The sequence below is a fragment of the Pteronotus mesoamericanus genome, unplaced genomic scaffold (assembly GCF_021234165.1).
Source record: "Pteronotus mesoamericanus isolate MK-2021 breed Mesoamerican mustached bat unplaced genomic scaffold, CSHL_Meso_final scaffold_174, whole genome shotgun sequence".
Classification (NCBI taxonomy): Eukaryota; Metazoa; Chordata; class Mammalia; order Chiroptera; family Mormoopidae; genus Pteronotus; species Pteronotus mesoamericanus.
The window spans coordinates 21456429-21469915 of NW_026555309.1; the positions used below are offsets into that span (position 1 = coordinate 21456429).

The 13487-nt window shown below is 42.6% G+C and overlaps 1 long non-coding RNA gene across 2 annotated transcripts; it reads right to left on the reverse strand.

Annotated features, from left to right (window-relative positions):
* Positions 1 to 557: 557 nt before the first annotated feature.
* Positions 558 to 12856, reverse strand: LOC129084048 (uncharacterized). 2 transcript variants are annotated; one of them, XR_008530561.1, is made up of 5 exons: positions 12614 to 12856; positions 11762 to 11933; positions 11118 to 11500; positions 1722 to 1792; positions 558 to 982 (listed from the first exon to the last, which is right to left on the reverse strand). It is a non-coding gene; the product is annotated as an uncharacterized LOC129084048 (long non-coding RNA). The 2 variants fall into 2 exon arrangements; XR_008530562.1 differs by having other exon boundaries at positions 11762 to 11946.
* Between the last annotated feature and the right edge of the window lie 631 nt (positions 12857 to 13487).

Below are 13487 nucleotides of genomic sequence, written 5' to 3' on the forward strand. Positions count from 1 at the left end.
TGGGTTGCCTGGGGGTCAGGCTCCGAGACAGAGATCAGCTCAAAGTACTACCTTATCGGGAATGATCTTGGGATCACCACCTAAGGAAAGGAAGAGACAGAAGCAGGAGTGGGCAGAGGTAGAAGATGGGCTCTAATGTAGTCTCACTATAGGCCTCCGCTGACCCCACAGAAGGCTCTAAGGTTGGCATGGTCCTTCGGAGCTGCCCTGATTTTAGTGTTGTCAGATTTATACAGGATGACCAGTTAAATTTGAATTTCAGATAAACAGTGAATAATTTTTAACATAAATATGTCTCCTGTAACACTTGCAACATACTTATATTGAAAAAAGTTTTTCATTTTTTTATCTGAAATTATCTGAGCATTGTTTATTTTATCTGGCAGCCAGGTGGGGTAAGGGGCCAGATCATCTACCCTATGTTGACCAGTCTCTGGACGCAGGCCATCCCAGTAATGATCTTGGGGAACGAGACTCTCTTCAGCTGAGGCAATTCTGCAGAGGGCTGTCAGCTGAAGCTTGCCTGCCAGCAGCCCACTCAACAGCTGAGACAATAAATCCATCAGACTTGAGAGAGAATGTGGAGAGCTCATCACAGTGTCTACTACAGAAACAGACTCTTTATAACTTATTTATTGGAATGTACTGGAAGGATATTGTGTTCACAGAACCTACGGGAAAGCTGGGAATCAGGTTCAGAAAACAGACATGAGAGCTGGGAAAACCATGCCCAGGTCACACCGCAGGAACAGTCTGAGTTGTTGCTGTGGGGACCACAACCTTTTCACTGTCCAAAGTACTCCCAGCCCTGCTGCCGCCACATCAGCTAATGCCCCTGAACTCTTGTGTCAGTCCTTCGAGATGCCAGAGTCCTGATGTGAGCATCCAGTCGGCTGATTTGGGTCACATTCTCACCCTCCCGCCTATGGACTGGCAGGAGGGTTCCTGCTTGCCGTCTAGTCTGTCACAGATGGGGATTCTACTAAAAAATAGAAAGAGTATATCAGAGCCAACATTAGGAACTGGTCGTACCTCTAAGTGTGCCTCGTGATTTGGATTAGTTCTCTTCCACTGGCCCCAAGGAATATGATCCTTGGGAATGTGATCCAAGGAAATGGGGGTGAGAAAACCTTGGGTAATGACACCAGGTCTGATTTTCTCATATATAAGATACAAACAGCAATGGGTAACCCTAACACCCAGGAGCAGGAATGAATCTAATTATGTAGATACTTCACCCAAACGCAAATGTGACTTTCTCACGCAGACGAAAGTTTCTTTCTTGTGCGGAATTTTCTTTCTGTGGCTGTAGGACCAGCCTTGCTGTATTTTAAATCTAAGAACAGGCAGATCACTCCTTCAAAGGAGAGATAATATCCCATGTTTAAGAGATATTCTTAAGTCTGTAGGCTCATAAAATATACTAAAAAGAAGTATAGAATTTTAATAGATGGGACATTTTTACAAATGAATTTAGAAGCAAAGGTCTAAATTCGGAATAGGTCTTAATGGGTAGATATAACCTGTAGGGTCACCAGGCTTTGCACATCCTCGGTTCTGCAGATTCAGAAACTTTATTTTTGTTTTTTTTCATCTATCCTCATATCATCTATGAACCCATCCAAACATCCATTTGACAAATGTTTAGTGAGCATCTAGTATGTGTCATGCACTGGTTGGTACGGGGGTACAATAGCGAACAGGAGAATCAAGGTTATTACCTTGTGTAGCTTACATGCTGCTGGGGAGACCGTCATAAAGCAAGTATACAAATTAATTTGCAACTTTTCATCTGCAAGAGAGGAAACAAATAAGAAATTGAAGTAGAAAATAAAGGAGGGGTAGAGAAGCTAACCTATTTTAGATAGGGTGGTAGGAATTTGTTCCTGCTTAAAAAAAAAAAAAAAAAAGATTCTCTCCATGTATAGAGGGCCTCGATTAAAACAAATTAAAAAAAAAATCCTACTTTCCAAAAAGCAAGGGTTCTTCATTTTCAATATTCCAGTGACATAGGACAAATGACTTATAAAACATTTAAGTTACACTTGTTCCCTGAAGGCATTTGAATTTTTCATGCTGGACTAGTCTTCTAACCAGGCTGTCCCCTTCCTGAATTAGTAAACAGAAGGTTGCTTGATTGGTTTGGAATTAGAACATAAGCCGGACATTCCTGTACGGCAAATGTTTTTTAAATTTTGAGGCTACTTGTGGTCTGTGAAACCAATTCCTCTATGTTGTTTCTTTTTTGGAGGGTGGGACATAATGTTTTTATTTAAATTAGTTTACTTTAATAAGCCTAAATAAATTTGTGCATCAATTCATTTTGGTTGTATTGTATTCCTATAAAATACATTTATTTTGAAAACTTTGTCACTGCTCTAAATGATGAGACAGTTACAACTAACTGTGAAGATAAGTAGTACAATAAAGAGAAAATAATGCCAGTAAATTCCAGCTGGATACCATTGCTGATGGTGGGCCCTGAGCCCCAAGATTGCTTATTGTCAAAAAAAAAACAAAAGAGTAGCAAGTGTTAGAAAAGTCTTCAGTGCGACGACGTAGAACTGGATTGAGACTTCCTTTTTGAAGTCGTCAGAAAAATGTTAAAAGGAAATTTAAAAAGAGACTCCTGAATGCAGCCTACAGAATGAGATGTGGACAAAAAACAGGAGCTCTGTGGAAAGTAGCCTCAGAGGGTGATCTGATCATAAATTCCTACCTAGGCAGGTCATGGTGGGTAGTCAGGCCACAGATCTTTAACTTCTTTAGTGAAAGGTTTTAAGCCAGCCCTGTCCTTTGTTCTTGTGCGTCTAGGTTAACACACCTTTGAAATATTGTACCAAAAGTATTAACCCTCAAGGGAGCATGTAATCTTAACTATCCTATAATCTGATCCCCTCCCTGCTTTTCTCCCACCTCCACGTAATCTTCCCTCTGTTCCTTCCTTAATTTCATTTCAAATGAATAAAAGAAATCGTAAAACTGTTAGTCCCTGGAGCATTTGGGATTTTGCTCCAACAATTATCTTCAGTTTTGGTTCAAATAAACTCTTATACAAATTCTCTATAGGTTTGGATGTTTCTTCAGGTTGACAGGGAAAAATCTAAATCTTAAAGGAAAAGTAAATGCTAAATGATTCACATCAGCTTTAAATCATTCCTAAAGCACAAGAACATGCACAAAACCACAGCACCAAGGCTGATGGAAAGGGGAAAATTAAATGTTCCTTTACTTCCCTTGGCTGCCTGTAACTCTGTGAATCACTTCTTTAGAAAAACAAAGTTATCCCATTAAAGCACATTGCTAATCTGATAGACAACATGATCCACTTGCTCATGTAACCTTTTCCCCATTTAGGATGAAAATGCCAGCAAGAAAGAATAAGCAAGTGTAATATAATATACATATGTCATTTCCTGTGGTTTTCTTTGTCTTGTCACCCATTACCTTTCAAAATCCTCAAGGGCAGGAGTTTAGCTTTCTCTAGTTCCTTTGCAACTCCTTGAAGTAACCAATGAAATGCCCTGAGGTCAATGTGTGGAGAGATACTGAGTAGTGACGGCCCCAATCTTCAAAACTCATTGGGAGGTGGCAGTGGATCGTGAGGACTCCCACTCAGGTCCTCTTTATTCACCAGGAGCCACCCTAGGAGCACCCGCTGTCCTCTGCAGGAGAGCACTCCAATCAAGCGCAGGGCATTAGAATGCTAACGGGTATTTGGTGGCCGGCACTGAGTAAGCCCTGTGCATCAGCCTAAATTAAAGTGGAAATCTCCAGGATTCTTTCCCCCTTTGGTAAGAAAGTGACTTGATGAAAGAATAGGCAAACCAAGACTGGAGGGCCAAATCCTGCCCTGTCACCTGTTTGTGTATGGCCTTCAAGCTAAGAATAGTTTTAATGAGTTTATATGTGTTATGTGTTGAAGCAATAAAAAAAAATTTTGTGTGTAACATACAAAATTCAGGTATCAGTGTCCGGTGTCAGTTTCATTGGAATACAGTCACAGTCATTGGATATTCTGAAGAGTTGAGTAGCTGTGATGGCAATGGTATAGTCTATGAAGCCAAAAATACTTACTATTTGCTTCTTTCACAGAAAAAGCTTGCTAACACTTGATCTAGGCCATTCGTTTCTACTTTGGCTGCACATTGGAATTATTTGGGAAACTTAAAAAATACCGATGGTTCTGATGGCCTGAACTGAGAGATTCTAATTAATTGGGCTCAAGATTGGGACTTCGCTCTCCCAGTGATTACAATGTGCAGAGAAGTTCAACAGTTGATCTAGACTAGTTTCTCACACTTTAATGTGATTTGAGTCACCTGTGGGCTTGTTACATTGCAGGTTTTAATTTAGTAGTTTTGGGGAGGGCTCTGAGATTCTACACTTTTTTTGTTTTTTTACATTTTGAGAATACATTTATGAAAGCTGGGTGGGGACAGTGAAACAAGGAGGGGTGTAGGACAGAAGGAGCAGCAGGGGAGAGGCCAGGTGGACCGCTTGGGCTCTCTAGATGAGTTATAAGGAAGAAGTAAGCTAAGGCGGGGCTGCTGTTAGCTCACTGGAAAGTCAGAGAGAAGTGGGCCTTGGAGAGAGGTTCAGGGGTTTAGCCTGGGTTGAGCTGCCACTGCCCACTGCTCCCCTGGTTGCAAGCTTTGTGGGTCCCTTAGAGTTTAGGAGATGCACGACGCTAGGGGAAGAAGAGGGGGAAGGGCAAGGCACAGCTGTACTCCTGGGAGGGAGAGAGCAGACTCTGCATTTTTGATAAGCTACCAGGTGGTGCCACGGCTGCTGGTCCAAGTGTATAGTAGGCAGTTAGATAGGCATGAGCAGAGTAGTTACAATAGGCCAGGTGCAGAGGGTGATGAGGGTGGAGAACCCTGGGTGCTTAGCAACGGACAAAACTACAAGCCCTTGCAGGACCATTCCCTTAAGCATTAACCCCTGAAAGACAACATCTGGGCTTCAGTTGCGGTTCAGCTCCAGGCTCAGAGGAGCCGCAAAATCAAATGGGTTGATGCCACGGCTGACATCAGGACCACCTCCACTGACTAATGACCCCCTGGTACCGCCTCATCAGTGGCGATCACGAGGAGGGCTCACATGGAAAACTGACGAATGTTCTGTTGGGATGCTCCCCTGAGACCTCCAGACAAAAGCCCTTGGTATAGGGACCTTGTGAGGCTCTGTTTACAGAGGAAGCCAGAGCCTTTCCCCACCCCCATTCTTTCTCCAGGGCTCTCTCACTCGCAACTTCTTTCCTTCCCTCCCTCCCTCTCTCTCCCCTCCCCCCTTTCCCACCCTAGTGCTAAGAATCTTTCCCTCAAGGCACATTTTCTTTGTTCTTTGTTTCTCTCTTTCTCCTGAGCTCCAACCTCTGTAACTCATTTCCTAAGCCCATCTCTTCTAGGTTCACTTCTTCTACCTCTGATTTTTCTAAATAAATTTTCTCTTACAGTTTGAGTTTTGGCTCTGATTTTTTTCTTAGCCAGAACTCGAGTACTGAGGTTGAGGAACTGAGGTTTTTGATGCCTGGTAACAGTTTTCCACAGCTAACACAAGGACCACACTTTGAGTAACAAGAATTTATCTTAGCCTCTCCCAGAAAGAAGGGGAAACAAACCTTTCTGTATGTCTTTTCTCTTCAAGATAGGTAAAAAGATGCTACACAACACATGTGGTTTATATTGCAGATTTCTTAAGTAACCTCAGTGGACTGGAAATCCACCCTGTGCGCTGAAAGGGATTTTGATCCTTTCCCAGAAAACAAATGGCTTTGAATACCTGCCTTCACGTCAATTCATTAAGACTTCCCATTTTCACTGGAGCAATGAAAGAATAATTACAGCTTTCTCCTTTCGCCCTCCCATTCCTCAGAGAAAGTTTTTGAGGCGTGTGTATAAAGAAATCCTCTGTTGGTTAACGGCCTTGAAATTGTGTGTGGATTAACAATTAATTCAAGTCCAGTGACTGGGGGAACAACTTCCCTGATTGGCTATGGTTGAACTTCAGGAATTAACTAGGAGGAATAGAATGTCCTTTGGGGCATGGAATGCTCTGGTATCTAAATCAGCCTGAGTCATTTGAAACCACCCTTTTGGGTAAAATTGAAGAAGGTAAATTGAAAATCCTATGAAGATGTTTCTCCCTAACTTCTCCACCCTTTGCTATGAAAAGAATTAACAGTGTGGAATTTCAGAATCTCTTTCCCTTATTTTATAGTTAAACATTTTTGATTGTTTATCACCCTTAACCTATTTATTATTGGGATCTGCTTAATCTTCTGAGATATAAATATGCATGAATCAGTTGGTTAGAGTGTTGTCCAGATTTGCCAAGGTTGCTGATTCAGCACATATGAGAAGAAACCAATGAATGCATAAATAAGTGGGACAACAAATTGATTTTTCTCTCTCTCCCTCCCTCTCTCTCTAGAATCAATGAAAAAAAAAATGCATGGAACTTAAATATGTTAAAATCATAGTGATGACTTCTATGGAAAAAAAGTCTAATTTCCTATTTCTTTGCTGCTGAAGTGAAAAGCTATCTGAGGGAAATTATCTACCTGTAGCCCCAATTTGCAAAGGAAAAATGTCTCCTTTCTCTAAAAGTAGGGGGTCTGCCTTTGAGATGCTTGTGAACTGGCAGCAACTGAAACTTTGAAGGCTCAACTCTAAATGTCACCTGCAAGTGAAAGCCCATGCAGAATCGAGACCCAGGATGCCATAGAACTGGTAGTTAATGGGGTCTGAGGAGGGTGGTGGCTTTTAAGGGGTAAGAAACCTCAGCTGCAAATGCCCCTTGGGTAGCCCACATCCAATCAGGTGTCAGCCTCTTTATACACACCTGCACCCCTCCTCCCTTCTATACCCCATTCACTGCTTTTAGAATTTCTTTAATCAGATGAAGCAAAATGACAGTGAAGAGTTTAAACATTTTTCTATATAGTTTTATCGAGATATACTTTACATAACATAAAATTCAGCCATTTAGAATGTGCCACCCAGTGCCATTTAGTACATTTACACAGTTGTGTGACTGTGCCACTGTCTCATTTTAGAATACTCTTTCATCACCTCCAAAACAACCCCTGTGTCTCCTAGGAGTCATTTCCCATTTCCCTCCTCTCTCAGGCCTCTGGCAACCACTAATTTACTTTCTGCGTTTATGTATTTGAGGAAGAAGATTTTTGTAGACGGCATCTTAGATACCGGTTTCAAAATGTGGGGCCATCACCTGGCTCTTTTACGCCTTCACTTCTCTGGGCCTCAGTTTCCTCAGCTGCCAGATGGGTGGTCCTCAGTCTTGGCCGCACGTTAGTTTCAGTTGGGGAGCTTTGAGAAAATGTTGATGCTCAGGCCCCACCTTTAGAGATTTTAATTCACTAGATCTGGGGCAGGGCTTAGGCACTGGAAATTTTTAAAAGCTCTGGAAGGCAGGCTTGCTCCAAGTCCTTGCTATCAAAATGTGGTCCTGGGGCCAGTTGGGAGCTTGTTCGAAATGTGGGCTTCCAGGCTCCTCCGCAGTCCCACTGAATCAGCATCTGGGCAGGAACAAGACCCCAGGTGACTCGTGTGCACATTAAAGTTTGGAAAGCCCTTCTCCAACGTCCCCTCCAGCTCTCACAGTCTGTAGTTTTGTGATTTCTGTTCCTGCCTCCATGGCTACCAGGTGGTTTTAGTAATCAGTTCCCATAAGCCAGAGCTTGCCCCGCTCTAGAAAATTGGCTTTCAGTTTGCTCGCTGAACAGGATATGGGAATGTGCCATTGGCAAAGTGTTCCATGAAGTTTGTTCAGTGATAGTTAATTACACAGTAATTTGGAAGAACATCAAGTCATTTTAGACTTGCTTTATCTACTGTCCAGAAACAGGGGGAAAAAAACTGGCATTTAGGTCTCAACCTGTGAAAAGGCACACAAATCACTTTGACCAGCTTAAAACTTGTTCTGCTCCCTTAAAGCAGATTTGTGATTACAATCCTTGAGTTATTTTACAGAAACTGCACTGCGCATGTGCCAACCCTGTTATCAAGCTGCCTTAGGAAACAAAGTCTCACCTCTTCCCACAGAACCAATGGATCAGGGCATGACCAGAACCTGAACACTGGAACCCTTTCAGAAATGAAGGGCAGGTTGTCCAGGACGATCTGGTGCTAAGGCCCCTTACCGTTTATGGCCACGTTCCAAGGCCCTACAATTAAATTCGCCCTGCCAGCTTTTCCTCATACCTGTTCCCTGGAACTCCTTAAAAACCCTCCTGTTGTCAACCAATTGGGGGAATTCAAGAAATAGCTTCCCCATTCTCCTTGCATGGCGCTAGCAGTAAAGCGACTCATTTCTCTGCTGCAATTCTTGGTGTTTGGTTCGGCTGTGTGCTGAGAGCGACGGACTCTTTTTCTGTTTGGTTACACCTGTAGCCAATTTTAAAAGTATTCTGTACTTGGAAAAATCACAGGTCAGGCTGGTATTTCCATTTAAAGCAATATAAGCAGAGCTTCTCAGCCACCATGGACCATTGGAATCACCTGGGCAACTTTCACTCCTGGAAGAAAACCTAGGCAGTAAAATCTCTGACATTTCTCTTAGCAATATTTTTTCTAACATATCTCCTTGGGCAAAAGAAACAAAAGAAAAAATGAACACATGGGACTGCATCAAACAACAAATTGTTTTCACAGCAAAGAAAGCCATCAATAAAACGCAAAGACAACCTACTAAATGGGAGATGCATTCGATAAGGGGTTAATATCCAAAATTTATAAAGAACTCAGTACTCAACAGCAAAAACCAAAACCAAAACCAAAATGAAAACCAAAAAACCAACAAAAAATGGGCAGAGGACCTGAATAAGCACATCTCCAAGAAGGACATACAGATGGTCAACAGACATATGAGAAGATGCTCTATGTCACTAATCATCAGAGAAATGCAAAGTAAAACCACAATGAAATATTACCTCACATCTGTCAGAATGTCTATCACCAATAAATCAACAAATAACCAGTGCTTTCCAGGATGTGGAGAAAGAGGAACTCTTGTGCACTATTTGTAGGATTGTAAGTTGGTGCATCCACTATGGAAAACAGTATGGAGTTTCTTCAAAAACTTAAAAATATAACTGCCTTATGACTCAGTGATTCCACTTCTGGGTATTTATCTGAAGAAACCCAAAACACTAATTTTAAAGAATATGTGCACCCGTATGTTCATTGCAGCGTTATTCACAATAGACAAGATATGGAAGCAACGCAAGTGCCCGTCAATAGACGAGTGGATAAAAAAAGCGCTGATACATATGTACAATGGAATACTGCTTGGCTCTAAAAGTGAATGAACTCTTAATATTTGCAACAGCATGGGTGGATTTAGAGAGTATTATGCTCAGTTAAATAAGTCAGAGAAAGGCAAATACCATATGATTTTACTTATATGTGGAATCTAAAGAACACAATTAGTGAACAAACAAAATTGAAACAGTTATAGAGAGCAGACTGGTGGTTGAGGAGGGGAGGAGCTTTGGGGACTAGGTGAAAAATGTGAAGGGACTGAGAAGTACAAATTGGCAGTTACAAAAGAGTCACAGGGATGTAGACTACAGCATAGGGAACATAGTCAATAATATTGCGATAGCTGTGTATGGTGCCAGGTGAGTACTGGAAATGTTGGAGAGGAGGGAGCACTTTGTAAAGTATATAAATGTCTTATCACTATGCTGTACACTTGAAACCAATACAAAATAATATTGAATGTAAGCTGTAATTGAAAAATAAAAAAATTAAAAAGAATCACCTGGGGATATTTTAAAACCCCGGGCATCCAGAACACCGATCGAGACCAACTAAGTCAGAATTGGGTAGTTTTTAAAGATCCTCAGGTGACTATAATATCAGTCAATGTTGAGAAGCACTGGTATAGAGGTTTTAACTATCGTTATACTGCCTGGGATGTACCGAAAACTTTGGTTTTGTACCTTGGTAAGGTCTAAGGCTGTGTTTTCAATGCATTATCCTTGATCTTTTCAGTAACAGTGTGCTGGACATCTTCGTGTCTCAAGCCCACCAGCAGGATTTGAGAGAAGGAGCCTACAATGAAGGAAGCCTAGACAGACCCTTGGAGAAGGCATGTACCTTAACCCCTTGCCTGACCATGAGCAGGACAATGGCAGCCCTCGCGCTTTGTATCCTTTCTCTGGGGTTCCACATGCCCCAGCAAGTCTGCACTGACACTCCCCCTCCCTGCCTGTTGATTTCACAAAGCAGGTCATTGGATATGCAGGCTTGACTCTTTCTCTTGTCCTCAGATCCATGACGATGGCACTAAAAAGTTAACCAATCAACAGATATGTACTGAAAATTGTGCCCATGCCCAAAGGGAGGAGCTGGAGGAAAAAGCATCTAGGATCTGACCAATGAGCTAAAGCTAATCAGGACAGTTAGCACACAGTGGATGATAGAATACAGTTGAGGGGTAAGTTGGTGGTAAAATCAACACGGACTGCAGCAATTCGAAGGAAGAGACACCTGTGCCCACTGGACTAGGACAGAGAAGCTGCGCAGCAGAGATGGCTCATGGGAGTGGGGAGTAGGGGAGAGGGGTGCGGAGGGTGTTCTTATGACGGTTTATGACACACAATACTGTTTGACACATTTACTTTGAGCCAGGCATTGTACTAAATGATTTGCAATATACTGTCTTATTTACTCTTCTCAACAACACATGGGTAGACCTATAATTGTCCCCATTCTGTAAATGATGAGACTGAAGCACGAAGAAGTTAAATAACTTGCTCAAGTTCATCTTGAACCTGGTCTAAATGACTCCCAAGTCCATGTACTTCACCATACTATACTGCATACGCACATAACACTGAATAGTGTGTGCCAGGAGGCAGGTTTCTAACATTTTACATATATCATCTCATTTAATCCTCAAGACAATCCTTTCTGGTAGAGAACACCATTCCTACTGTTCTCAAGTTCTTGGTAAGGAAACTTGGACACAGAAATTAAGTAACTTGCCTATCTAAAGTTGCCAGATTAAATACAGGCACCCAGTCAAATGTGATAAATAACTAATAGATTAGTATAAATATTGCAGATAAATTAAAAATTATTTACCATTTATCTGATGAATTTAAGTAGGTGTCCTGTTTGCATTTATTCAGTTTTGCTAAATCTGGTAGGCCTACTGAGGTCACCATGCTGGCAGGTGATAAAGCAAGGTTTGAACTGGGCGGTCAGGCTTGGGCCCACACTGTTAACCACAGCATTCCAGTGTTGCTGGAGACGTGGGCTGGCATTCATACGAGCATGTTTGGGAAGAAGTGAGCAGACTTGCTTTCTTGGCTCCGAGGTTAGACGGAGGGGGAGTGAGAAGCTGCAGTGGACTCTTCCACCCTTGCTCAGCTCACCTCCCTGCTCTCCTGCTGCTGCTGTTGCTGCTGCTATCCCCACCTGCTGGTGGTACGAGAGCTGAAGGAACTGGCTAATGCTGTCCCAGCCTGTGGGAGCAAATGCTTAGTTCTGATACCCAGATACAGAAGGAAAAGACAAACAGGAAAAAATGAAAGCACGTGAGAGAAAGTTGGTATGGGACTCGGCAAACATTGTCACACTCACACGTCCCATTATAAAGCGCAGGCCCACCCATGGCGGGTAAATGCATCACAAACCTGTGACAAAACCACCGAGGCTCCAGTTACCTGACCATGTTATGGACCCCTACTGGCCAGGGTACTAGAACTCTGTGGGTGCTGTCTCACCAGTCAGCTGACATGTACCCGTCGCCTCCGTTCTGGGGCAGGTGGCCAGAAGTGTTGCTTAGGCTCGGAGGCCTGAGAAAGTGTGCGTCTCCAGGGTAGATGTGGAGTTCAGGTCCAACACTTAGTGCCAAGGAAATCTGGCTCAGCTTCCTGAGCGGCAGGGGCGCTGCAGCTGCAGAAACAAACTTTCCTGGAGTTAAAGGGGGTGAGCACTTGTATAACTGAATGTCAAGCAAATATAGAACCAATCTGAGGACTTAATGGGACCAGTGTGATACTCAGGAAGAGGCAATAAGAATGAGCAATAAGAAGATAAGCAGAAGGAGATAAGCTACTCCCAGTTGTGGAGGAACAGGGATTCATAAAAGAATTCACTGTAAATAAAAATATACACATGCACATTTATGTTTGAGAAAGACAAGAGCTATGTTGTATAGTTTATATTTAGTAGTGCTTTTTAAATTATTTTTACTATTTCCTTTTGTTGTTTTCAGGAGACCTGAGTTAAAGAACCCACTGAGGTAGAAAATATATGAATAGGACTCAAATGGCTGAGCTGTGGTCCAAAGATATTAAGCACTGGCAGTTTAGATCTCTTTCCGAGACCATTTTGAAAGTTTACGAACCAGTCGCCCTGCTCTCAGCCTCCCTGTCCTCCGATTATTCCTCCACACTGCCACTGGAGTTATTCCTCTAAAACCTCAATGGTTCAGATCACTATCAATTGCGTAAAAGAGAAAATTGCAAAAATTCAACGCCTTTTGCAATCTCTTCCCAAACTGTTTGCCAAATTCTTCTTTCATGTTCTGCTTCTCCCAGCAGAAGGATATCTGTCTTCTCTTTGTGGATTACCTGGTGCAGACCAAGCACTCTGCTCCATTCCTTCCGACTTCCAGCCCCAGTCTCACTCTGCAGGGCAAGAACCCCGCAATCACCAAACGTTTTCAGACCACCATGCCTTTGCACATGCTGTTCCTTTCACCTGGTCCCCCCAGTGGTGTGCTGGAGCAGGCTCTTTCTAGCTCACGCACATCTAGTCCCAACTCTGTTCAGTGACATCACGTTGATAGCTTGAAATCTGCCACAGTAGGAGAATTTACGCCATGGAAATGAACAAATCCTGCACATCAGGGCTTTTTCTACCTCCTGCAATGCTGGTTGTTAAACATTCACCAGCACATCACTGTCGCCTCCCACTCTTTGCCTGGAAGGTTCCTACGCATCCTCCAAAACAGAGTGCTTCTCTGTGAAGCTTTCTTTGACTCCCACAGAAGAACAGGGAGAAGAAAGCAACTCCTCTGCGCTAAGTCTCTGAGCTGCGTACTTTACACACATAATTCTCATGCTTCCAGTGAAGCGGTCCTATCATGTGTTTGTGATTGTCTCCCTGGTAAGTGCTAAGAGCAAGGACTGTAATCTATATTGATCTTTAAAACCCCAGGGACCTTCAAAGTGTTGTTTATAAATGGTGGGTTCTTAGCGAATGCAAAGAATTTAATTAAGTAAAACTGGGAGGAAAAAACATTGCTTTGTTTCACCTGTCTCCTTTCTTCCAGAGAGCAATCCCTCTCATCATAGCAGAGCTGAAAATTTTACCAAGGTTTTCTGTTGGGTACTTTAAAACTCTATAATAAACACATTTATGCAAGGCGTCGCCAGTGTAACACTGGAGGCATATTAATAGATGTAGGAGGGACTTTAGGGACTTGTTTATAAAGATGGAAAT